The 27,059-nt window shown below is 51.6% G+C and overlaps 3 long non-coding RNA genes across 3 annotated transcripts; 1 reads left to right on the forward strand and 2 right to left on the reverse strand.

Annotated features, from left to right (window-relative positions):
* Positions 1-4,381: 4,381 nt before the first annotated feature.
* Positions 4,382-12,138, reverse strand: LOC140691149 (uncharacterized). Its single transcript, XR_012066654.1, has 4 exons — positions 12,064-12,138; positions 6,718-6,828; positions 5,859-6,036; positions 4,382-4,649 (listed from the first exon to the last, which is right to left on the reverse strand). It is a non-coding gene; the product is annotated as an uncharacterized lncRNA (long non-coding RNA).
* Positions 9,356-10,766, reverse strand: LOC140691151 (uncharacterized). Its single transcript, XR_012066657.1, has 2 exons — positions 10,559-10,766; positions 9,356-9,695 (listed from the first exon to the last, which is right to left on the reverse strand). It is a non-coding gene; the product is annotated as an uncharacterized lncRNA (long non-coding RNA).
* Positions 12,139-13,398: 1,260 nt separating the features above from the next.
* Positions 13,399-15,712, forward strand: LOC140691152 (uncharacterized). Its single transcript, XR_012066658.1, has 2 exons — positions 13,399-13,450; positions 15,511-15,712. It is a non-coding gene; the product is annotated as an uncharacterized lncRNA (long non-coding RNA).
* Positions 15,713-27,059: the final 11,347 nt, after the last annotated feature.

A 27,059-nucleotide genomic window follows, 5' to 3' on the forward strand; every position in this document is an offset into this window, starting at 1 on the left:
TCGTCAGTTCTGACGTGGACATATTACATGGCTTCCTGACTACCAGGGAGACAGGTCTGCCTTCCCAAAGGAGTAAAGATGCTACTCTCTTTATGTTCTCTTTGGATCAAGTGCCAGAAACGAGCTTGGTTTTCATCACAGCTTCAAAGATTAGCACTGGAACAGACCCTGGTTAGTTCAATGCTTCTGCCTTTGAAAAGACCCTACAAGGTCCTCGGGGGACCACCCTAGCCAGGTGAAGAGATCCTACTGCCAAAGAGAATCCATGATTTCCCTGCCAGAGGACTCTGAAAGAGCGCCCTTAGTTACATTTAAATAATTCAAGCTGCAGTTTAGATGTTTCCCCATTTGTTCTTCTGGTTTCCTCCGTATTTCAGACCTGGCAGGCTCCCCACTGAGGAGTTAGAGAGGGAGCTGTCAGTGGAAGGTGTTCTGAGTGGGCTGGTGGCCATTGAGATCATTGCCTGGAAGAAAGGAGTTAATATTCTCCAGCTGCAGCTGGAAGGAGGAATGGCCTATGGAGTTCACTCAGCTTAGCATCAATGACCTCTCCCCGGAGAGGCCTTCCGGGTCACTGTACACAAAGAGCCCCATCCTACTGGCCCATTTTATTTTCTTTACAGCACTGATAGCTAATCACCTAATTGAGTACCCATCTCCCAGCGGAATGTAAGCTCTGCAAAGTACGGCATGGTCTTGTTTACTGCTGTAGCTCCTGGTGTATCACGGGTGCTCAATTAACATATGGTTGAAGAGTTAATTAAAGAATCTGAAAAGTTTTTGTCTCCTCTCTGAAATACAAGGTAGACACATATTTTTCTGGACCCACAGTTGAAAGACCAAGTCGTGGTCATTGCTAACATTTTTCAGTTGGACCTTTCATCTCACCAAACCTCCTCTCCTTATCTGGGAAATGCAACCCTCTGTCACAGTGTCACTATGAGGACCACATAGGATAATATATGTGGAACTCCTCTCTAAAGTTTCAAACATTATAAAGTATAGTAGACACCTGATGTTCATCTATGCATCCTCTGTTTCTTTGGGACCATGGTTCTAATTGGTCTGTTAATTGCAAGAGCAGGCCCAGGGACAGGCATGCAACCCAGGCCTGGACAGTCATCCCCTCCCTTGGGACAGTGATTGGCCCAAGAATTGACCACATGATCCAAATAAGGCCAGTTAGAGTTCTTCCTTGAAACGTATATTTGTGCTAAGAGGAGAAAAAGTTTATGAATCGGAACGCTTGAAGGCTATCTTCCCTGTCACCAAGAGGAAAAACCTCTATGCAGATGAAACAGACAAACTGAAATGAGATACGGATGGTGAGAGGCAGATTTCCAATGGCCCTGACTCCTGACTCTGGCTCCTGATTGTTGGATCTCTAGAGTGCTCCATCCTCTGCACTCTCTTGGTTATTTTCCATTTTACAAGCCAACATTTTGCTTAACCAGTTTGAGATGGTTTTCATTTGTGTGCAACTGAAAAGAGTTATTCCTGGCCCTTCATTTTTTGACGTTTTCATTTATTAATTTCATCATTAATGTATTTAACAAAGATCTATGGACTCTAAAACACCACTGTTGTATAACAAAGAATTTGACTGGTCTTTGTGCTTGGTTTCTGGGACAGAGCTTCTAAACCCTCAGAAGGAATGCCTTTGTTATTCATGGAGGGCCCTTGGACCACGCTGGAGTTTATATTAAGGAGTTGACTCTGGATGGGGGTTGGTCCTGCCTGGGAGACAAATCTTGTGATTAGAGGGTGGGGCTTGAAGTTATGTGATACTGGCCTGATCTCCTCCAGAGACGGAGGGGGTTTGGAGATTGAGTTCAGTCACATGGCCAATGACTCAACCAATCATGTCTACATAATGAAACCCCAACAAACACTCTGGGCACCAAAGCTCAGTGAAGCCTCCTGGCAGGAGAGCCACATGTCCTGGTTCCAGGAGAAGAGGGCACAGAGGCTCTGCATTGAGGACCCTCTTGGACCTCGCCTACGTGTCACTTCATTTGGCTGGTCCTGATTTATATCTTTTATCACAAATTATAATGGTAAGTATAGTACTTTCTGTGCGTTGATCTAGTGAATTATCAAACCCAAGGAAGTCGTAGGAACTTCACAATTTGCTGCCAGTTGTTTAGAAGTTCGAGTGGCTTGGGGAGCCCCAAACTTGTGGCTGGCATTTGAAGAGAGGGCAGTCTTACTGGGGACTGGCCCTTTAATCTGTGGAGTCTGCCTGAATTCAGACATCTTGTGCAGAGCTATATTGCAGTATTGTAACCGTATATATCGTCCAGTCATTCCATTCTAGGACTTTATTCAAGAAAAAAGGAAATAAATGATTTTCCACGAGATGAAAGGTTTCTATACAAATGTTTACAGCAGCTTTATTTGTAACAGTCCCAAACTGGAAACAACCCAAATGTCCATCAATAAGTGAATAGATAAACAAAGTGTAGTACATCCAATCAATGGAATACTACTGTCTGATAAAAAGGAACAAATTAGTGAAATATGCAACAACGCGGAGAGTCTCAAAATAATCATGGTGAACGAAAGAAGCCACACAAAAAAGAGTGAACACTGTGTACTTTCATTGACATAAACCTCTGAAAACCACAAACTAATTTATAGTGACAGAAAAGAGCTCAGTGGTAACCGGCCTGGGAGGAAGAGGTGGCGAGGGGTGGAAGGGGGAGGTTATGATGGGCAGGAGGAAATTTTGAGATGGGGGTTATGTTCACTGTTTTTTACTGTGGTGATTGTTTCGCAGGTGTAGATCTGTTTCAAAACTCATCAAACTGCATTATTTAAAATATAAGTAGTTTATGTCAATTCAACCTCAGTGAAGCTGTTTCAATAAGCATTGTGGGTCCTGTGAAAGGCTGGAAGTTTCCTTCTAACCTCTCTTGTACCTCTGACTTGGTAAACCCCAGTGGAACTCCTTTTCTGACCTACCTCCAATGTGTTCTTGCTCCTGACATATCCTCTCCCTCTACTCAGAAGCCAGAAACCTCAGAGCCTTTCTGGACTTTTCCTTTTTCTTCCACCAACAGCCAACTGGCAATTAAATTCTGGTGATTCTCTTTCCTTAACATCTCTTAAATTCAAACCCTCCTCTCCAGCCTCTTTTAGGTCATTTCCCCCTCAGATCTGAGCAATTATGATAGCCTCCTGACTGGGTGACCAGTTTCCAGTCTTACTGCCCTGCCCACATTCCCATCCTCTTTCTTTAAAGCCTTCCCTAGTATCCATCCTCTACTGCTTCGAAGGGGAACTTTCGAGAAACTATGTGTGATCTCCGAAGGGCCTTAATACATGCTCTTGCTTCCAGATAAGAAGTAGAAACTAGACATTTTTTCCCCCTCTCTTTGCCTAAATAGTACCTACCTTAAACATTGCTTCTTCATAGAGATATTCCCCAGCCCCGGCTGGTTACGTCTCTCTATCAGCACCCGGAACTCCTCCTCAGTGGTGGTCTGTGTGCTCACAAATGCTGCATTCATGGTTAATTTACTGTCCGTCATCAGACTGTACTCTTCATGAAAGAATTATGTCTATTTCACTTACTACGACTTCCGAGTGCCATGCTCAGTGTCTGGTCTAGACAGGAGTTCCATAAACATCGGTTACCAACTCAAGGAGGGTTCAGTCTGCTAGGAACCTAGTTTGACAGGGACACTAATACATATATTAGGCAAGTTCTGTATGCCTGAAAGCATGGCCCGAATAAAACACTATAGTGGATCAGAGAAGGGAGAGGGATCCAGCCGTAGAATAAGGGAGGACTTGAAGAAGGGAGGAGCAAAGGGAGCTGGGCCAGGCCTTTCAGAGAGTCACAGTGAACTTGACAAAGGAGAAGCAGCAAGAAAAGCTACAGTGAATGTGGAGACTAGCGCAGCCCCCTTTACCCAGATTACACGTTGACAGAATGAAAACCGTAGGAAGGAGGAAGGCTGGAAATGCCTTGAGGCCAGAGCTTGGAGGGTGTTAAATATCCATTATTTGGTGACCAAGGGGGACCACTGAGGGTTTTTGAATGGGTAAATGACTTAGTTAGCTGTTCTACTAACTAATTTTCTTCTCCTCTCCTCCCCTTCCTCTTCTCCCTCCCCATTCTCCATCCCTTCCCCTCCTCCTCTCCCTCCCCCTCCCCCTCTCTGGTGGAAGGGATCACAGTAGCAACAGAGCATACCATAGATTAGAAGGAGCCGGAAACCAGGACTGGACACCTACTACTTCCAAGTACTGGGGTGTTAGCCTTGAAAATTAAGGAGCAGTGTCAAGAGGTGAGGGGAGTGGTAGAAACAGACTTCGCAGGACTTGGCATCTGATGACTCAGGAGGAGGAAAGAAAGAGAACATTCGAAGATGAATCAGTGGTTCCAACCCTGCTTTACCCAGAGGACGATGGTGTCTCCGTTACCTATCACCAAAGAGCTGGTTTGGTGGGGACTCTGACTGGGGCGGAGAGCGGGGAAAGAACTGGGAATGAATAGGGCCCTTCGAGCCAGATGAATGCGATTCCTGGCAGTCTTTGATCAAGAAATTCCACAGGCTTCTTCCTTGCTGTGCTCGGTCCTCTGGGAACCTCTGCCAGTCAAGTGGATGGGAGATCCATCTTCACGAAGAGATTTTTTTTTCCTTAATAAATAACAATGCTAAATTGCAAGTGTGTGTGGGAGTACCAGGACACCGCTCCTCAGTCCCACTATTGTGTTCGAGCTCTGGGTAATTAGTGTCGGGTAGTTTTAAACAGATGGGTTTCTCTGGCAGCTGGGATTACAGCTTGAAATCAATCCTGAACAAATATTATATTAATTTCCCCACTCCCTCTCTCTGTGGACAAAACCCGTTCTTTCCCTCTGAACACTATAATGACGAGAACATTAATATTAGATCATTTTAGAGATGAAACGGAAGTGGTGGAGGAGAAAGAAGGGACTAAACTTAGGAGCCGAGGAGGAGGCAGATACTAAAAGTTTCATGTGGCTCCCTCCATGCAGCCGGGAAGAAGGAAAAGGAAATTCTGAGAGCACACGGGGCGGGGTGGGGGGGCTGTTCTGGGCTCCAGCGCTCCCCAAATGTTCAGCTGGAGCTTGACATTGGCACCTGCTTTGACAACAGCCTGGGTAGTCTCTGATGTTTATCCAGTCTCAGAGAGGAGAGCGGTTCTACATAAATAGGTCTGCAGGGGGCCTGGCCAGACTTCTGACTTCCCAATCAAACAGGGCAATCTACAATTCAAAAACAAAGCGGGCTGCCTGGAGTGAGCCAGCTGCCTGTGCCCCCCTGCCACCTGGGAAGCTCAGCCTCCTCTCCCGGACTGTTAAGAGGGAAAAACCCACTACCTACAACCACATCCTCCTGTAATGGCATGTGATGAGGGCCCAGGCTCTTGTTCCCAGCCTTGGGTAAAAGCTAGGCCTGGAAATGTTTAAAGGTACAGTCAGCCGGCAATTATTAATGCTAATGTAATTCCTGAACCATTTCTCTTTAGCTTTGTAGATTTTTTTTTTTTTGTATTTCTATCAGGCCTTACCTACCTAATCATGCTTGGTCAGGTTGACATTAAAACATGAAACAGAGCAGCCACTGTGGTGTTGTGGAAAGAGCAGGGATCTGGAGCTGGTCCTGCCCTGCTAGTGATGAGTCTTGATGTTGGAGCACCTCAGTTTCTCAATTTGTAGAGTGGGGACTAAATCAGCCTTCCCCCATAGTCTTGTTGGGAAGGTCAGATACAAATGGACCTGAGGATCTGTGAGAGGCCAACTCCAAGTCGGGTTACAAAAATACCATTGCTGCCCTGAGCACCGGATTCCTGGGGATGGGAGGCTACGAGAGAAAACCCACCTGCAGATGAACGTGAAGAGTGGATGCAGAAAACACTGCTGCAAAGTCCTGGAGAGACGGATGTGACAGCTGGATATTCCAGGACGTGAACTGGAGGCTGGGCCGGTGCAGTTTTATGTAGGGGCGGTCTGGGGGTTTGGGGGGCAGGAGAGGCTGCTAGGAGAAGCCACTGAAGAAGCTAGGGGGTGCAAAGGATGGGAGGGTGTTGAGAACTGTGAAGAGTTTGGTATCTTCCCCTACTTGCAAGCTAACAAGTTAGCCTGACATAGTCTCTTGGATGCTGGCAGAATACATGAGAGTTCTGGGTCAGACACAAAGGTCATGACAACATTAGCAGTAGCCAGAGTGTTAGTCTTTGCACACTTCTTTGCACAGGGTGACTGGAAGAGGGCCGGGTGACATCTGCACATGCAGTGGGTCGGGCTACAGGACAGGAATCCTGAGCTTAGGGGACCTGAGTCTTTTACAGTGAGAACTAGGCCGTCCTGACCTTTGCCCCAGAAGGAGACATTCTCCTTTACTACACTGGACGCTAAGCCAACTTTTCCTTTGCTCCCGAGAGACACGCTCTAGCTTCCAAGGCTGTTTGCTCTACAAACATTCCTGAAAAGATAATTCAGAACAAAGTGAGTTAATAGCCAGACACGCCGAAACCCAAGAGGCAAATGGAACGTCATCTTCCCACAGACCGCTCTCTCGAACCAGAGCAGAAAGCCTTCCGAGCTGAGTCCACCCCTAATTGCAGTGTGGAGAGACCGGCGATGTTGGGGTCCCAGCAGCTCCCGGCAGGCACCCACTCACCCTGCAACACTCATTGCTCTGCGGCCAGGTGAGACCTCTGAGGGGCACGTCTGATTACCTTTCAGCTGAAAATGCTTCATTTGCTCTTCTTTTCTCTTACAGTCTTCTCTACTGAACAGGGCCTCGAGCAGTGTGGTGCTGGGACCAGCAGACCCGCATCATCTGGGAGCTTGTGGGAAATGCAGATTCTTAGGCCCCACTCCAGACCCACTGACTCAGACGCTCTGGGAGGGAGCCCAGTGGTCTGTGCTTAACAAGCCTTCTTGGTGACCCTGATGTGTGCTCAAATTCGAGAACCACTGGACTAGATGGTCTTTCGGTATCTGGCTCTTGCTTGGTTATGTCTCAACAGTTCTGGACAATTCATCAGATCTTCAGATACACAGGATTCTCTCTCATTCACGATCTCAAACATTTATGTTTGTTCTGCCCCTTTTTTAGAACATCACACAGCTCCCTAGACATTCTCACAGATAATTTCACTTATCCTTCAGGTCTCAGCTTAGAAGTCACCTCCTCCAGGAAGTCTTCCTGACCTCCCCCGAGTCTGAGTAAGGTCTCCTCATTGGTGGTCCCAGATCTCCCTCTCTTTCCCCCACCACAGCATCTACCTCCTGAACTAAATTACTTGTCTAATGTCTGTCTTGTCTCTCTTTTATCCCTGGCCCAAAATAAGTACTCAGTTGGTACTTGTTGACAAATCTATTAATTCTTTCTCTTAATTCCAAGTCAGTGGACATGAAGGATGTCACACCTGGAGACAGAGGGCCAGCGGGGAACTAAACCATCTCAGAGGCTTGACTTTGTTGGAATGTTCCTACGAAACTTGAAGGAACTTGGCCCACCCTTTCTACTATAACCCAGAGGATTCTCTTGGAGAAAGATCAAAGTCCTCAAGCTTCCATCCTGTGGATGTTTGAGGACACACATCCCACACTGGCCCAGGTCAGAACACCTCCCAGGGGTGGAGAGTAGTGATCCTGCCTGCAAGAAGCATCATCTCAGTTCTAGGAAAGGTCTCAGAGGAGGGAAGAGGTGGTGGAAAGTAACTTCCGCTCAACTCCTAGTGCAGCTCAGACACCTTAGACACGTTATCTCACTTAACCTTTGCCTAACAGCCTTGCTTGACACTTACTAGTTTCCCCACCTTAAAGACAAGTGGAACATAAGCTCAGAGAGGTGAGGGTGTCTCCAAGTCACAGAGCTTCTAAATGGCAGAGCTGAGATTTAAGAACAGGTCTGCTCACCTGGATGCTACTCCACCTGTCTTCTCTATCTTGGCATATGCCTTCAGGAAGAGGTTGCCAGAAGCCAAAATGTTTTGCTGTCCTAGGCCCCCACATTTCAGTGGCAGAACTGGAAGTCCCACAGAACCAGAAGGCCCAAGATAGGCATTATTATATAAAGGACAGGGCCTGAGACTCAGACCAGTGCTCAGTGACCCAGGTTAGGTCACACCAGTCTCTTTTGTGTCCTCCCCTGTAAAGTTGGAGGGATAGTCGACCCATAAGACCTCCAACATCCCTCCCGTATGACATCCCTCCCCAGCCCTCAGTGGGCTATTTCCATACTCTGCAAATCCCAGTACAGACCATTCCAAGGTCAGGTTCACCATGCCTGGGGGAAAGAAATGGCATTCTTTACTTGACCTTCATCTCCAGCCATCCTTCTAGCCCACCTTCCCCTAACTTCAGGTCTAAACTGAAGGAAGGAAGGAGAGGCAAGAGTCTTGAGAAATATGGGTGCCCTTGACCCCCCTGCCCACACCGCAGCCTTCACATGTCCATTAGCAAGTCTAACCAGTTAGAAAAGCGGTTCCACACTTGGCTATGCACTGAAATTACCCAGGGAGTTTTGAAAACTGTTGACGCCTGAGAGTCTGATTTCATTGGTCTGGGGTGTGGCCTGGATGCAGGGATTTTAAAATGCTTCCTGGGTAATGCTAATGTGCAGGTTGACAACCACAGAGTTAGGACAAGATTAGCGTTACTTCCTCCCCCCACGGCGATATTTTGAGAAAGTGATGGCCTGTGCTTTTGCTTGGAACAGCTACCCTTTCATTATTTACCCCAAAGAGGGGCTGCAAGATGGCTGTGCGCCCCTGGTCACTCCACGTTGCACTGTATGCTTGGTGTTGGGTCAGACCCCCTCCAGAAATCTTCATCTTCCTAGATGCCAAGTGTGCTGGCTATAGGGTCACAGCCAAGGAAGACACAGGTGCGGGAGAAGGCCACGTCCAGGCAGGTAACACCCCTTGTGGGTTAATGTGCCCCTCCTATGACCGGGCGGGGGGAGGAAGCATTTTAAAATCCCAGCATCCAGGCCTTGGGCTGCAAAAACCGGCAGGTCTAGACCTGACTGGCCTGCCCTAAGGAAATGCTGCTGACCCGGACCTGGGTAATCGCTGGGACAGCGGTTGGGCCGGGCCAGGGCTGGGATTCATCCATCCCAGGGTTCAAACCCTGAGCCCTGCACTTGGCCCTCTGGGCCAGGCTGCGGGCGGTCGTGGCGAAGAGGCCAGGGGAGCAGACGCTTGAGGTTGTTTCAGCTCCGGGGCTCCACTCCAGCTCACTGGCCACTTAGATCCACGTACCAGGAACGCAAAAGATTTAAAATCTCAGCCCAAAGTGTGTTGGTGGGAGAGGACAAACTAAATCCCTGTTTTCATTCCTTCCCCCAAATGGAGCTCACATAAAGCCTTTAAACCATCGGCTTTTATCTGTTTTTAGTGTCCAATTTAGGGCTTTGGAAGGGGCTCCCTCCAGGGCTTTCTCAATGGATTTATATCACAGTCAGATAGCGTCTTCGAAAGCTCGTCTGAGCTGGAAAATAGAGAAACATCCTTCTCCATTGTCAGGTGACAAGTGACAGCACCCAGGCAGCCCGCTAGCATGCACAGGGGACCCACTCTAGCTGCCAAGGCCGGGTCGGGCTCTGTCTGGAGAGGGTTCTGTATTGCCTTGTCTCTTCTGGGTGCAGAGACTCCAACTCTGAAAGCCTTTCAACAAAGCTCTGGCTGTCCTCTCCTCCTGTCACCTGCGGGCATGAAGATGTCAGCTCCCTGGCCAACCACCAGGTGCCATTTGCAGAGATGTGCGCACGGGGGATGGAGGGGAGAGCTGCTCTGGCTTGCCTGGTAGGAAACAGCTCTTTTTTATTGCTAAGCTGACTCTTTCCAGCTTCTACTGGGAGCTGCATTAACCCCCTACTCTCTGCCTAGTTTCCCTCTCCTAGCAAGGCATTCATTGTTCTCCACCCCCATACACATTTATTAAGCATCTACTATATACCAGGCAGGGTTCGGTACTGGGGTTCCCATGCCTCAGTTGCTCATGGTGGGTGTGAGAGGCAGAGAAGCAAGTAGGTGATGATAGGGCAGAAATAATTGCGAAGAGAGAAGAAAATATGAGAGGCTGAGATGCTCAAGGAGGAGCAGAGAGCCTGCCTAGAGGTTCAAGAGACTTCCTAGAGCAGAGACCCAGAGAGCGGTGAGCACCCGGGAAGGGGCGTGGGGTGGGAAGCTACTTTCCCCCACGAGACCCAGGCCCTGATGAGTATTCATAGGATTCCCGGGCATTCCTGGTTTCTACCTGTCGTCCTGGCAACACTTGCATTCTATAAATGTCACTGTTTGGATGACAAACAGTCATAAATCAGAACTGTTTCTGAAAAATCTATGAATACCATATTCACAGGGCATATGTAACTCAGGACTGAAATCTTATTTTGTGACAGAGTCAGCGTGCCCAGTTTGTCTTTTGTGTGTGTAGCTGGCAAAGGGCCCTCATGCCGTGTGTGTGTGCTAGCGCCACCTAGTCACTAGAAATTTCAAAAAGTGACCTGGGGGTTAGAGAAGGGGGTCATAAGGTACAATGGAAACCATTTGAATTCACTTCTACCTTTTCAGTTCAGGAAACTGATGCCCAGAGAGGGAATGGGAGGAGCAAAGAGGAGAAGTGAGCAGGGTTCGGGTGCCTGCTGTGAGCCACACACCACACTGCACACCCACATCTGGGTACTTGCCCAGCCTCCCAGTGAAGCGGAGGTTAGTATATGCCCATTTTCCAGATGAGCATGGAGGCTTGGAGGAATTCCATGACTTGCAGCTACAAGGTCATTCAGCAACTGGCAGCAGATGAGGTCTCCTGACTCCCTCTGTGACATCACAGCTCATGGGAGGATGGCTTGGACAGCCCTGGCCAGGGCTGAGGTAGCTCTAGCTGGCCTCTTTCTAGATTTGCCAGTGTCACCAGTCTCCAAGGGACTCTCCCACTCCCTTGAAGAGGCATATTTTCCTGGAAAGCGTTGGATGGAGCCCCTGAACACTCAGCCCTTGCAGATCCCATCCCAGGACCCTGGGGAGGAAGAGGCGCCTCAAGTCGGGAGGAGGCTGGAGACAGGCTGGGCTCCCAGTGGCATCGGCCCTGTCCCAGCTGTGCACTCTTGGGTATGTCTGTCCCTCTGGTCTGTGAAGCGAGGAATGTGCAATGGATAACTGGGAAGATCTTCTCAGCATTGATGTGGCTATGATTCCAGGGTTGACAGCCTCACTTTTGCCATGAGCCCAACCTGATTCTGGTAGTTAATGGGAAAACAGCATTTTCAAAAATCTTTCTGCCTTCTCACTGCTGACTGGAAAAGCAGATTTTTCTGGCTGTGGCGATCCAGAAGCCCAGAGATGAGGCTGAAGATGGTCAGAGGCCGGATGGAGGCCACTGCAGGGACATCTGATGTGAGTGTGTTATAGGGAGTGGCTGCCGCCTGGCCATTACTTAGCCCAGGGTCCCAGATCCCCACAAAGAGTGAGGGGTTTTGGCTGGGAATCCCAAGGGAGCAGAGCTGGGGAGGAGGCTGGGGCTGCTTTCCAGGCAGTTGAGCAAATAGCCTTGCCCAGACTTGCCTCCAGTAAGTCCTGTTGGCATGAACCCCCCTCGCCTGGCGTCCTTGCCTACGTCAGGTCCCTGCCCTGCCCCCTCTGAGAACACCTCCCTGGCTCCAGGGCTCAGAACACCTGTTCCCTCCCCTCCCCCCACAGGGGGGTAGTGGTTCCTGCTTATTAGCGAGGGGCCCAGGGGTGGCTGGAAAGGGGAGAAAGCAGTAAAGGATGGAGATCATTTGCCTACTCAGACTTGTTCCGTGGTGCTGTTGTCAGGGTGCCCAGAGCGCTGAGCTCTTGCTACTCCCAGGTGTGAGGGCCGGTGGCCTGCAAGCCCAGATGTGACTCACCCTCGGAGCTCCAGGCCGCGGTGCAGGACACCCGCAGACCATAAGAAAGCTGGCCCCGATTGCCTGAGGGCCTGACCAGGGACAGAGGGGCCCTGTCCTCCGACTAATGCAGGGCCACCTCCTCCCAGCCTGCTCCCTCCCTACCCTGGACCGATGGGGCTGAGGCTGCTGAGCTTACCTCCCGCCCCCGTAGGCTGGGTCACCAACCTCCAACGAAGGTCCAGGATCTCAGCTGGGACCATGAAATCCCCCACTCACGGACCAGAGGGAGGGGCGGCAGTTACAGAGCCCTTTGATGTATTTCTCTGTGTTTCTGTGATGTTTCCTGCTATGACTCTACTTTGACACCACCCTGCCCCTTACCCCAACCCATGAATGCTCTCAGGGTCAGAGGGCGCCTCTTCCTTAGCATCCAGGGTCCTCCTGGCCCCTAGGATGGAGCTCCCGTGTAATGGGCTGGAGTAAGGAGCCATGCCAAGTGTGTACACACAACTTTAATAACTACATAGATCTAGCAACTTACGCAGGATTTTCTCATCTGTTTTCTCACTCGAGGTTTCCATTGAGTCCTGTAAGGTGGCAGGGCAAGTGTTTTTACCACGCTGTACCTTGTAAGTGAAAACCCAGGACCTGGGGGGAGCAGGGTCTTGTCTGAAGTCAGGTCCCGAGCAGGTCCAGAGTGCAGGCCAGGCCTCCCTGTGCAGCCATCACAGGCTCCCCTTCCCGTATGGGCTCTGGGAACCAGCTGTGCCCAGGCTGAGCCCACAGGAAGGGCTGGGGCGCTGAGAAGCCTGTACTGTGCCGGCCTTGGCCTCCAAGGAGCCCGGAGCTGCAGGAGGCCCCTGCACCGGATGGTTCGCAGCCAGAGGGCTGGGTGGGAGGTGGCTGGGTATAAAGTGGAGACAAGGAGCCTTGGTGAGTGAGCAGGGAGGCAGGAACGCAATGCCTGGAAAATGGAGCCAGGTGGTGCCGATGCAACTATTGACCGAGTCCTGCTCTGCTCCTGCCCGTGGGTGGGGGGCTCGGACGGGGACAGAATGCATCAGCCGAGTGTGGAGTGCGGCAAGCAGGCACTGGCAGGGGTGAACGAGACAGGACCGCCTGGCAGGTCACTCTGTGGCTCCTTTCTCTCAGTCTCTTCTCCCCAGTAGGCCCCGACATGCCCCCTGCTGGGTTCCATCCCTTCAGACTTCTCAGCGTGTCACTGCTCATCAGCTCCCAGTCTGCTGAAGCCACGCCGTCTGGCTCACAGGCATCTTGCTGCTCCTGTCCCTGGGCTCTTGAATGCCAGTGTCCTCCTCAAATTCTTGTTGCCAGCCGGCCCCTCCCATCTCCTTCTCTTCTGCCCCCTCTCGCTCCCCAGTACACTTCAACTATGTTGCACTGGCTGAGCTTCTCCCTTCTAGCATTTCTGTGCCTTCTTAGAGTGTCACTGATCTCTGGCTCTAGCCCAGCCCTGGCCTGTGAGCCCCCTGAGGACCTGACTGACCTCTCATCTCCCCCGCAGGGCTCAGTCCTGGAGGAGGAAGGTGCTTGCTGTGCCCTCGCGGTTCCACCCCCAGCAGGTGGGCAAGCGGTTCCATAGTCGCCAGGTCCATCCCGGATCTCCCATCACAACCCAGAGTTTCTCCGTTAATTGTATTGATTTCCTCGGCTACACTGCTGGGATCAAAGATGGCCTCAGCAACTGGGCAGCTCACTAAGTCCCGGTGGTCTCAGGGCACTGGGCCTGATAAACATGTGAGCGGGTGGCCAGACCGGGGCAAGAGGGCAGGTGCAGCCGGGAGAGCAGGGCGGAGTGAGGCATCAGGCTGGATGTGGATACAGAAGGGAGGAGGGAGACCCCAGACAGGCCATGCTATGGCTGTACTGGGAGCCGGGCTTCAGACTACCCTTACCCTCCACGCCGCCCTGCCCAGGACCAGCAGGAACCCTATTCCCGCTGAAGCATCCCCTGGCACCCACCCACTCCTGCCATTTTCCTGACTGTCCTTCCCCAAATACCTGGCAAGCCTTATGTCAAGATGAGAGTTTCCCAAGGCTCTCCCTGCCCTCAAGGAGCCCCCATCCCACTAGAAGCGCAGACCCCTCATCCCACTAGGAGCGCAGACCCCCCCATTCCACTAGGAGCGCAGACCCCCCATCCCACTAGGAGCACAGAGCCCCCGCAAAACCAAACAAAAAAGATGATTATATTAAGACAGGGGAGACAGCCTCAGACAGGGCAGGTAGGCTGTGCTCATTTCTGAGGGACCCCTCAGCCAGGGACTCAGACAAACTTGGGGCTCGGGCTGGGGCTGGGCTAGGGCACCTGTCCTATGAGGGCATTTTGGGAAACTCCCGCAATGCACCATAAGAGTCACTTCCCTTGTTCTAAATCTCTGTCATTGGACGTGGTCAGGGTCTGCACCCATGCTGACACTCCTCCTCCTCCTTTTCTGGAATCACTCACTCACTCAGTCACTGCGTCAGCAGGTGTTTACTGGGTGCCTACTGTGCACACTGTGCTCAGCCCTGGGGATACGGTGGTGAGGATACAGACACGGCCCCTTTCCTCTAGTGGACTCTGAGACCAGTAGTGAACTTTCATTTGTCAGCCTGGAACCACACCAGAGCTCTGGGATGGGGTAGGCTGGCCCAGAGAAGGCTGAGGCTGAAGTTTGTGTCCAGACTGTGTGGCGACCCAAACTGAACTTCTCCTCCATCAGGCAAAATTTGACAATGCCCCCCAAGTACCCTCCCCCTCAAGGGGATTCCGGAGAAGGGGTCTAGGGAGAGAGGACAATTTGTTCAGTTCCCAAAATGCCAAGCCAGGTCGGGTGTGTCTGTCTGTTCAGGCTGCTGTATCAAAAATACCATAGACTGGGGTGGCTTAAACAACAATTTATTTCTCACAGTTCTGGAAACTTGGAAGTCTAAGATCAGTGTGCTGGCAGATTTGATGTCTGGTGAGAGTCGGCTTCCTAGTTCATAGACGGCCGTTTTCTTGCTGTGTCCTCACGTGGCAGAGGGGGCTAGGGCGCTCTCTGGCAACTCTTCTATAAAAACATGGAATCCCAGTCCTGAGGGCTCCCCCTCATATCCTAGTCACCCCCCAAAAGCCCCACTTCCTAATACTGTTATCTTGGGTGTTAGGATTTCAACATACGAATTTAGGGGGGTGGGCAGAAACATTCAGTCTATAGCACAATGCTTCACATTCTTTATCTTAAGCCTCATCAAAACCATAAATACCATAATCCCAATTTACAGACCAGGAAGCTGAGGCTCAAGGGGGCAAATGACCTCATGCAAAGTTTTCATGGGTAGCACGAAATTGGGTCTGGCTCCTAAGCCCATGCTTTTCCTTATACTGTCTCTGGGAAACATGCAAAACCTCCATCCTCTGCTCCATTCTGAGCACTGCAGACACAGGAGCACCCTGACCCCCAGGGAAGATTGCTCCCACTCAAGGCTTTGAAGAAAATTACAGGGAAGTTGCCAGAGTGAACTCTTGCGTCCCTTCCTTAACTTCTGCCTCCCTCCTCCCTGCATCTTCCTAGTCCTGGCAATTCCTGTCCCCCACTCTCGCCCCAGAAAATCCCAAGAAGGCTTCACGTGACTCTATTTAAATCCCCGCTTTCAGCACTCAGAACCAGCTCCACTTTCCTGGTGTGCTCTGGGTCTCCATCTGGTTTGGAGGCTATTTTGATTCGCTGGATGTAGATTAGCTGCCGTGATCTGGGGCTGAGCTGCTGGAGAGATGCCTTTATCTACAGAAGGACAATTCAAAAACTAACTCAAAGCACGGAGAACAAATAAATAAATTCCTCTTTCTGTCCTCAGCACTCTCCATCTCCTTGTTACAGGTAATTGCTGAAGGATTTTTGCTTCAAACAGGCTCTTGCTTGTATGGGGTGTGGGGCGCTGCAGGGTGGAGTGAGAACAGGCAGCTTCTGGCCAGAAATGTCAGGCTCGGGGTTGTGGCTCCAGCGGGGGCAGGAGAGGGCATGTCCTGGCCCAGGAGCACAAGGCAGGTGGTGTGACTTCCAGAGGCACCCTGTGTTCGTCCACGTGCTCTAATGTAAGTGGTCCTGGGGCAAGAATCACCTCCCCCTTCCCCCATCATCATGAAAGGGGGCTTCAGGTCTACCCTGACCTGAGACACTGGAGAAGGGCTGATTAATGACATCATCAATGTCTTAGTGTTTCCAGAGTTCATGACACCTGAAATCTGCTTCTGTTTCTGCATTGCCCAAGTGCGTGGTGTCAGGGGTGTCTTAGATTGGGAGGCAAAGAGGGGCCCAGAGGTGGGAGGGAAAATCTCGTAGCTCCTGAAAAGCTGTGGGTTCAAACGAAGTGGAAGGGAAGAAGCAGAGAAGTCTGCACCTCTGCGAATTTCTCATTCACTCCACGCAGTGGCCCTTGGAGGAGACGTCACTATCCCCCTTTATAAATGGAGCAACTCTGAGTAGGGACCTCCAGCCTCACCCGGCAATGGCAGAAACAGAATTCAAACAGACATTTTCTATGAAGAGTTTCCAGTCTCTCCTATGTGCCATGGCTGCCCCTCGAAGAGTTTCGAGGAGCTGGCAGGGGTTTAGATGAGCAGGGAGGGAAAGCAGATGGAGAGAAGGAGAGAGGAGGGGAACTTTTCTCTCTTCTCTTCCTTTCCTCTCCTTCCCACCACCCTCCGCCCTGATCTCGCATGGAGCAGCTGCCCCCACCTCACCAGACTGCACACGCCCCCTTGTCACAGTAAGCGGCAGTGTTGTCCACACTGGGTGGCCAGCCTTGATCCTACAGTGGAGGACTGGTCTGTCCTTTCAGTGACATGGGGCTCAGGGTGATGATAAGAATGACCCCCAAAAAGCAAGAGCACCTCAGAAGGGCCACTCTAGGCTGGGTGTGGGGCAGAGTAGATGGGGAGGGAGCATTCGGAAAAACCCCGAACCTTTAGTCCAGACTTGCCCTTTGCTGGCTGGGCCTGTGCCCTCCCCTTAGCCCAAGACGGTGGATGGAGGTGGGCAGCCCTTAAGATTTTGCTTTCCTATCCTCACCTGAGAGACCACCATTAATGTCCTTTACGGATGAGAACTCAAGGCTCAAAGGTCATACTCATAACAAGGTGTAGATATGGCATTTGAACCAAGTCTGTCCTGTTCCAAAACTAGAATGTCTACTAGAAAAAAAAAACTAATAACTCCAAGTAATGTTTCTGGAGGGCTAACTCTCATTTTCTCTGCTGAGCATTATGCAGACAGCATCTCACATAATCCTTAGAGGGTCCCTATTTCTCAGATAAGGAAACTGAAGCTGAGAAAGGTTCATACTTTGCACAAGAGACACAAATCTTAAATTTGGGGCCCTAAAGCCAGTGCTTTTAACTGCTAGCAAGCTGCCACTCACAAGTGGACCCCAAACAGACAAGACAGAGTGCTCACACTTGAGGCAGGGTGGGTACAGGCACTGTTAGGGTTGAGGAGTGAGAGGAGGGAGTTTGCGGAGGGAAATTGTAATGAGTGCCTCCCTTCCTGCCCTGGGATCACCTATTGGAGTTGGCACTGAGCACCGTGTATCATGCACCTTTGTCATATGGCTGCCCGTGACTGGACCAGTGCTCCATGAGGACAGCCAGAGCCCTTTTAATGCCCAGCTGAGGTTTACCAAGTGTCTACAGATGAGGAAATCTGCCCCTAATAGTCAAAGTGGACTCTAAACCCAGGAACACTAAGTTGCCAATGGTGGCAGATCAGGTGTCTCGTGGTACTTTGGAGAGGTTATTATTTTGAAGTGCAAAGACTTCCTTTTTGAAGTTCCTCTGGTAACCACAACATATCCTTTCTTCTCTTGCTCTCCGTAAGTTCTGCCCCTGCCCCTGTGACAATAATAGCTGAGGAAGGAGGAGAAAGCAAGTTCATCCCACTGTGAAACTGAAGCTGTGCCTTCTGTCTCATGATACCCATTTTTCAGGTGTCAAAACTGAGGTCCAGAGAAGGGTAATGCTGCCGTCTTAGAACTTAATCCCCCTGAAAGGACAAACTTCCTAAACCATAAGACTGAAAAGACAATTCCATCCTTCAAGACTCAGCCCCTCCCTGGATTCTTTCTTGAAGGAGTGAGTGGCGTGGGCCGGCAGTTTGGCAAGAGGCAGTTAGCTGTCAGGATCACGCTTAGAGAAAGGAGTTGCTGACTGGGAGAGAAGATTGGAGCCAGTGTGGTCTGTACATCGCTGATGATGTAGGAGATGAAGGTAGATGGTAAAGTTTTTCTTTTACCTTCGATTTGTGGCAGGGGAGATGGCTTTCCATATATGGTAATGATGTAAATTTTAGTTTTAAAAAACATTTACGTAGATAAAGTGAGTCAATTTAAAGGCAAGTATGAAACGATGAGATCTGACTTTAGAGAAACTGATTTAAGGGATTCTGAGAAAGTACTCCTCACTCAGAATTCCCTCCCCTGCAAGCCTGTGGCAATTCGTGGACTTGGGACAGGATGTCGCCCATTCTGGGAAACCACTGTTCCTGCCAAAGGCGGCCAGAGCTAGAAGGCATCTGAGAGACGGCCCGACCCCACCCTTCAGGTCAGAGATGAGGAAATGGAAGCTGGAAGTGAGGTCATAGGAGGGGAGTTAGCACATACCTTCTCAGAAGGAGCCTTGTTCTGATTCACTCTCCCTCTGAAACCCATGGGGTGCAGAACAGTGGCCCAGATCCGTGTCCCCACCAGCAAAGTGGAGAAGCACAGGGTGAGGTTTTGAGCACAGTGGGCTTCAAAATTACCTAAGGAGCTTTGGAAACATGCCTGGGCCCCATTCCCAGAGATTCTGACCAGGTGGTTTGATTTGGGGGCAGCATTCAGGGAAGCTGTTCTTGGAAAAATCTCTGCAGCTGTCCACCCTAAACTGGACACCAAGGACCCGACGTGGAGATGCTTAGGAGGACCATCCTTGAGTTACCCTATCCTTCTTCTGCCTTTTCTAGCCTCCCCCAATACCTAATGCAGAGGGAGGGGAGGGGAGAGAAAGAGAAAAAGAGAAGGAGGAAGGGAGGGGAGAAGATGGGGTGTGTGTGTGTGTGTGTGTGGTGTAAATGAGAAAACAATCATGGGCTTTGGTCCTAAGCAGATCTGGCTTAAATTCTGGCTGCACCGTTAATATTTACAAGATGCGTTACTCAGAACATCTTTCTCAGCTTTGAGACTCAGTGACCTCATAGGTAAAATGATGATAATATTCATCAGTTCCTCAATAAACTGTAGTGAGTTTTAAATGAGATGAGCCATATAAAGAGCTTAGCCCAGTGCCAGGCACACATTGAGCCCTCACTAAATGCTAGTTCTTAGCCTCGTCATCTTTACCATTACGGCCAGAAGCCAGAATGATCCTGTTGTTAAGAGGAGGCAGCGACTCAGTTGGAACATTCTTCAGGGCAGAGAAGGAGTTCATTAAATGGCTCAGAATTAAGACGGGCAGCAGCTAAGGAAGAGCGGGACTTAATTCCCTTGCATACCCAGGGGAAGGGGTCTCTTTTGGAAGAGATTTGCATTGGCTTTAGTTGATTGCAATTACGCTGTCCTTTGCCGTGCTGAAAATAAAATGAAACCCTAACAAAGTTCCAGGTTTAATTGAAATTTCCTGGGATCTGTTATTACATCGCTGTGATTGTTCTGTGCCACTAATGAGCCTGTGCTAGCTGATTATCCAAGTGTCTCTCCAGTCACTATTCCATTATTGCATTATTAATGATCAGATATGATTGTCACAGACGAAGGTTTGAACATCAAACAGCAGAGACAAGTCAGGGAGCCTAACAGAAGGACAGTTGGCCAGGGCTGGGTGGAGCAGGCCCAGTGGGCAGGGTGTGCTGGCCAGCAACCTTGTACCCAGAGTAGGAGAGGGAAGGAGCATGGATGCTACTGTGGTGAGGAACCAAACTGAGGAGTGGGGGCCATGCTGGAGGAGGTGGTGGGCTTGGCCTGGTGACAGCTGAGAGGTTGGAACCTAGGAGCTGATGAGGGGAACCATCGCCTGTAAGTCGGTGGGTTTTAAGAGTCAATGGCTCTTAATTCTCCACTTAATTGGATAAATAGCCAATAACTCATGATAAACAAAAAGAAACAAAAACCACTTCTAGATGAACGAAGTCTTAGGGGTATGGGAAACAAGAAAAGACCGGAGTAAAGGGCAGGGATGGGGAGAAGGCTGAAAGGGTCATTCTTCTTACACAAGCCTGGGTGTTCATTTTGAGGAGCTGGTGAATGCCTTTCTCCCTAGAGAGAGGCTTACCTTGCAGCGAGAGGGTTGGTGGACCCTGGAGAGGGGGAGCCATTTGTCCTGGACCCTGAGTGGGAGACCTGCCTGCAGACTGGGGCTGAGAAGGGTAACCTCCAACAGAGTCCTCCCAGCCCAGTGTTTAACCAGTCACCTCCTGGGGCCCCAGAAGTAGAAAGGAACTTGCATGCTGATGCTATGAGAGAAAGTTTGAAGACTTTGTTGGAAACTGTCAGAGTTGGCCCATGCAAACGGTCTTCCTTAGAGATGGTATTGAGCAGGGCTCCAGAGGTCTTACTGAGCTCCCTGCCCCACCCTGCACCCCTGCACCCCCGCACGCCCACATATGGGTGGCAGCCCATTTAAATCTGGAGAGCCCACATGGACCGCAGCTGGTTTCCTGGCCTCTCACCCTGTGCATGGCCCCCAGCCCCCAAATCCCTGCCTTTCAGGAGGTATCCTTTCTTGAAAACACCTGACAGGATGAGGTCACATTAGACACTCAGTTGCTGCCAGATTTCATTCTTCAAAGATCAGTGTTGTGCTAACATGAAATGCAAGCCAGGAATAGGAGAGAGGAGGGGAATAGATTGACGAAAGTGAGGGAGAAAAACCCACAAGCAGGAGAGGAGGAATTGACATTTGAACATGGTTGTATAATCGGAAAATTGATCCCAAGGCTGCCCCCCTCCCCCCGTAATAGGTGTGGGGGCTGCTGCTTCCCCGAAGCTCATGGTGGGGGACACCTGTTCTGCTACCCTTGCTGCCTCCAGCCCGCTGTCTCCATGGCGAAGAGGCGATGGCTGGGGGCTCCTGCAGCCATGGTTTCCCTGGCAACCCTCAGGCGGCAGCCCACCCTAGGCTGCACGTGCTGGTATGTCCCCGCCACCGCTGCGCGGCCGAGTTATTTTCCAGCAACAGAGGCCTCCGCCTGCCTAGCCACCCACCATCCCACCAACACGCACACAGGTGCCCCTTCATGAGCTCCTGGCTGCCCATCCACCCACGGCACCCACTCTGAACCTGCACAGCTTGTCGGGGGCTGGGCTGACCGGCCAATCACAGAGCCACACTTGGGGAGTACATGCGGAAGGCAGGGACCCTTGGGGCTGGCAGAGACTCAACACCTCCTTCTCAATCCTCAAGGAGGACTGAAAAAATTGAGGCAAGAGCTCTAACTGGGAGGATGCCCTCCCACTCCACTGCTCCCCCCATGACCCTGGGCCAGTCAGCAATAAGGATGATGTTGAGCACGACTGTAATATCCCACCTTGCAGGTCTTTCATCCTCCTTAAGTAAGCGAAACAGTTACTATTATCATCTCCAACTGATGGAAGTGGAAGATGAGCCCAGAGAGATTAAGAGACCTTCTCAAGGCTGGGGAAGGTCTGGTCTGAGTGCCTGGGAAGATCTTTGCCCACACTGTGTCTAGGCAGAGTGGGCGTTAGGGACAGGGAGTGAGCGAAAATGTGGCCCTGCCCTCAGGAAGCTTCGAGAAGGTGCAGGACACGTGCAGGTGTGTGCACACCTGGGCTCACATGCATGACCTCATGCTGTCCGCCCGTGTTGTGGAGGTACACAGACGGCTGGGGTCGGGAGGCCTTCCTTGCAAAGGAATTGATTGTCCGCTGTGGGGGCTGGAGTGTGAATGCAGCTGTCCCCTGGGATTGGGTTTCACCCTGCTCTCAAGAACACTCTAAGGAGGACTGAGGCCACCTGCTATGGGCTAAATGCTTGTGTCCCCACCTCTGAATTCGTGTGTTGAAGCTCCACCCTCCAGTGTGATGGTATTAGGAGCTGGGGCCTTTGGGAGATGATTAAGTTTAGATGAGATCGGGAGGGTAGAGCCTCCATGGGGAGACTAGTGTCCTTTTTAGAAGAGGAAGGGAGATAGAGCTCTCTCTCTACCTCCAATATGTGAGGACACAGCAAGAAGGTGGCCATCTGTAAGCCAGGGAGAGGGCCCTCACCGAGAACCAAAGTGGCCAGCACCTTGATCCTGGACTTGTCAGCCTCCGGGGCTGTGCGAAGTAAATGTTTGTGAAGTCGCTCAGTCCTTGCTGTTTTGTCATAGCCGCCCCAATGGCCCGAGATTCCACGCGTATTCTCTGCAGCTCCCCGCCCAGTGCAGGAGCCTGGAGCTCCTTCCAGCAGGGGTTCCCCAGAGCCAGGAAGGAGCAAGGAGCTTCCTAGTGAAGATCTCCAAGAATAGAGCTCAGCTGACCCCAAGGGGAGAGGCTAAGTCGAAGAGACTGGAAGGGGGATCCTGGGCCACACTGAGCACAGCCACAGAGCTGGGCTGGGGAAGGGCTTAAGGCACTTGTCCCTGCAGGCCTGGAGCTGGCATCTAGGACAGGCAGGCTGCTTCAGACTTTCTGTTTGCTCTCCCAGGTAGGCTTCCTTGGCTGCCTCCCAGACAAGCAGAGAGGAGCTGGGCCTGTGGCTTCCCCCCACACCTACTGGACAGGTGGCAGAAGAGGGATGAACATCCGGGGCGGGGGAGCAGCCTCTGGCAGTGAATGTGCCAACCCCACAAACACACTGGAGTCCAGCCCCGGCCCCAGAGCAGTGACTGCGCAGCCGACACAGTGCGTTCCCAGAGGCCCGCACTCCCGCCCCCGCCCGGGGAGGACCACCCAGGGCCTCCCCACACCTTTCCTTAGAGAGGCGTCACTGTCTTGTTCCAACATTCTCCCAGGAAGGAAATGTCACTCTGCCAGCTCTTTCCATATCTCCCAATCTTTGTCAGGAAATTTAGGTTGGACAGATTTTCCAGAGTCTGTTCTTTGCCAGGTACAGTAATTTACATATACGTTGTCTCGCGTGAGCCTCACCACAGCCCTGCAGGGCTGGGAGGGCCAGACCAGACCCTTGTCAGTCACCAGGAAGCTGAGGCTTGGGTGCTTAGGGGGAGTCAGTTCCCCATGGGTACCAGCTCCCAAGGGTCAGAGCTGGGATTTGAACCCTTTGATTTTAAGTCCAGCATCTTGTCTCCATGACAATTAGCTCCAGCTCCAGCAGCAGTGCGGCCGCTCTCCCGTACAGACGAATAAGCAGCTCTTTTGCCCCCAGGAAATTCTGCAGCCCCGATTCTGGGCCAGGGACCAGCCAGGAGTTCCATGGGGGAGGCCTGGTGCCACTCCACCTGAGCCCCTCCAGTCCTCCCACAGGCTCACCCCTTAGCCAGCTGCTCAGCTCAGAATAAAAAAGACCTGGAGGACTCCTCAGTCTTTGTCACTGGCCTGTCCCCACCCCTTCTGCTCTGGTCTGAAAATGTTGAGTTGATTATATTCTGTGTTCAATCACCAGAAATAATCAATCTGTAATTAAGAGCATCCTCCAACCCTTTCCAAGCCTTCCCCAGGCCTCCCGCTCCTCCAGCCCACCCCCACCCCCCCACCACTGCCACCCCCTCGCCTCCCCCTCCCACCTGCCTTTTCAGCATGGAATCATTTTAATGAGATTTCTCTGTTATAAACGACCAGTTTGTAATAATTATATTTTGTGCAGCAATCGTGGTTTAAACATGACTTAAAGCAGGGAAGGCTCCAATTTATTAAGCATCAAATTTTCTGTGGTGAACTTTTTAACTGGAAGCTGCCGCTCAGATGCGGAGGGGGCCACCTCTGCCACCCTGGGCTGAGCAATAGTCCTGCAATATTGATGGTTTGTGGATGGAAATGTAGCTGAGGAGATGTAACTGCGATTAAAATAAAGCAATCTTACAACAGCAGCTTGGCTGTCCTGGACGTCCCACCCCGTCTTCAGTGGCAGAGGGAATGGGGAGCGGGCAGAGGAGAGTGACAGAGGGGCTGCCACCCAGAACGAGATGAAGGAAGAGGTATGTGAGCTTTCGGACTCATTGTCTAAAGTGTTCTCACTCAGAAATTTTCTAAGGAGCGTCCTGTCCTCATCATGCACTTTTTTAATTCTGTAAAGAGCTTTGGTGACAGCCGGAGCTGGGGAGGGTTTGGGACATCTGACTCTGGAATTAAGCTGGGTTCAAATCGGAAGCTTGCTACCTTCTACCTGTGTGATCGTGGGCGATTAGTCAGCCTTTCCAAGCCCAGGAGGGAATTCCCTGAGAAAACACATGTAAAGCCCTTTGTCTAGAACTTGGTATGCAGCAAGCACTCAATAACGGACAGGTAGTATCATGATTGTTATTGTTTTGCATTTATTAACTTATGAGGTCCCCAGAACCCTGTGTCGGACTGTATGGTAGGTATCATTGTCCCCACGGGGAAACGAAGGCCTGGACAGGTCAAATGCTGCCCCACAGTCACACTCTAGAGGGTGGAGCGGGTCACAGCCCCAGGCCCCTCCAGCCCCTGGCCCGGCACCCTTTCCTTGGCATACATCCATAAGTAGAAGTTCCCTGGAGGCAGCAGAACAGCCATTGCAATTGAAAATAGCAGCATATGATTTCAAAACACAGCTAGAAAATTCCAAGTGTGACATCAGGAAGACCACCTTGCTGGAAAGGGTACTGGAAGAAGGGAGGTAGGTGGCTGAGCGGGACCGAAGAGACCTTTCTCCTTTCAGAATGCAGAGGCTTCCGTGACGTATGGGCACGGCCTCTCTGGGCCCCTGCTGGCGGCCGGGTTATTTACCAGCCTGGTGTGGGGTTGCGTGTGTGCCCCGTCTCCCACTGGAGCACGAGCTCCTGAGGGCAGGGCTCCTGTCTCACTGCCTGCCTCGAAGAAGGGCACATAGTAGGTGTGTAATAGCATGAAGTGCTTGCTTCCTAAGGGCAGGACCCAGGCTGTCTGGTTCATTCCTGGAGACTAACCCCATGCCTGGCACATAGTAGGTGCTAAATAATAATTTGTTAGAAGAGTGAATGAATGAAGAATGTTTGTTGCATTAGATGGAGCAGTCTCTCCCCTCTGACCCTGTTCTCTCGAGGGCGCAGTAGTGCCCATCCTTTCTGACAGAGGGGCCATGACCCTGGGGATGGCTACAAGGAAGACAGTCACCCTCCTGGGCCTCCTGGGCCTCCTGGGCCTCCATGGTGGGCTGTGGAACTCTGGCTTCTACACCAGAATGTGAAGAGTTACAAATCTCCTCCTCTGTTGGGGGGGGGACGGTGGGGGGAATCTGTCCTGGTGGGGGTGGCTAGGGTGGAGTGGGGAGGAGGAAGGAGCAGAAGGCAGAAGGCAGAGGTGAGGGCACCCCACTTCCGTCCAGCACTGAGTCCCCCTGACCCCAGCTCTGGTCTGCACAGAGCCTCATCCCTTCCCACTCTTTACCCTCATTCTCTGACCAGCTGCAGGTGGGAGGGATCTGGGCCTCCTTTTGCTCCTGGGCCCCTGTCTGGGTCTGGGAGGATGAAGAGGGCACATGCTGGTCCCTGCCAGTTGCATGAAAAGGATGCTTGCCACCAAGGCTGAAGCACCGAAGCCCATCCCGCGAGATCTCCCTCCAGGTTGCACACACAGAGGAACGGTGCTGCTTGCTTCTCTCACCCTGCTGTCTCCTGGGAACGGGTTTCAAACTGTTCTGGGGGTCAATATGGAGAAAATCAGGGACCTCCTGAAGGGCAGGGCGGCTCTGGGGAGCTGTTCAGAGGCTGAAGTCCTCGAGCAGGAGACTTGAAGATGAAATGCACCAAACGGGTTTTGAACTTGAATTCATAGGAGCCACCTGTTCCTGAAAAGTGAGAGGTGATGTACTGAAAGCCTTACAGTATTTATCAGCAGAACATTGACTCTGAACTGCGGCTCTGCCCCCAGCCAGCTCTCCGGACTCGACACAAGCTCTGAGACTCAGTCTTTCCCTCTGTAACATAGGGCCATATAGGAGTACTTGTTCTATCAGTGTTCCTGGCCTGGGGGTGCCTGGTGAACCGGGGCCATTCCTCTTTGCTCCCCCAGTCCCTGCACAGCACCTGGCCCAGGTGAGCGCGGACTGGATGAAGGATTATCGGGAGGGGCACAGAAGCTGATTCCTGGGGGAGTTTGTGGGCACTCCCGTACTCTACAGACTTGAAGGACTCACTCGTTCCTGCCCTGGTCTGTGTCTCTCTCGCTGGTCCTCCTATTCTGGGCATTCCCGAGTTGAAGAGACCTGCCTTTCCCACGTGCTTGCTCCCTCCCCTTCCTGGGCAACAGACCTGCAGACACCTGCTTTCTCTTCTCCATCAAGCTGGTGTTCTTCTACATCTCCATAACCAAGTTTTAGCCCTGTCTTGTCCCACCCCACCAGTTCCACCACACCATTCCCCTGTGCCCATGGCTGGGACAATGGCAGCTCCCTGCCCTCTGTGCCCCTGCCCCCTCCCATTGACTCTCTCCTGGACTGGATGGAGGGCCTCCAGGGTGGTCCCCTCCTAGCCAGCCCCTCCCTGCTGCCTCTGTCTGATGACAACCGGCCCCATGACCCCCTAGCTTACAATCCTTTAGAGATACAGCAGTAAATACTTTAATCAGTGGCAGTAAACACTTATCAAGTTCCTATTGTGCACTGGGCACTCTGGGTAAAGCCCTGACTCCTGGGCCAATATACCAGGTCCTTGGCGATCTGGCCCTGCCTGTGTGCCGGCCCCACCCCAGGCTCCGGGCACAAGAATGGCTTGCAGGTCCCCAAGGGTGCCATGCACTCTCACAGCCCTGTCCTGTGACACTCTGCCTCTGCCCCTTGTTCCACCAGCTGTCTTGGCTTCATTAATGCCTTTCTAAGATGAGTTCTGGAATCACCTCCCCCAAGAAGTCTTCCCAAATCTCCTCACCTGATACATACCGCCTGAGGACATGACGTACCAACCTGTGTTCTAAGCATGTGTCTCCCAGCCCCCGGCCCCTCTGGGAGCGCACGCGGCAGGACCACATCTCATGCCTCTCATCTTTCTAATGCCCTGCTCACGGTAGGCTCTCAGAATAGGCGTTTTGAATAAACAACTGCATTCTTTGGCTCCTGTT

The sequence above is a fragment of the Vicugna pacos genome, chromosome 33 (genome assembly GCF_048564905.1).
Source record: "Vicugna pacos chromosome 33, VicPac4, whole genome shotgun sequence".
Lineage (NCBI taxonomy): Eukaryota > Metazoa > Chordata > Mammalia > Artiodactyla > Camelidae > Vicugna > Vicugna pacos.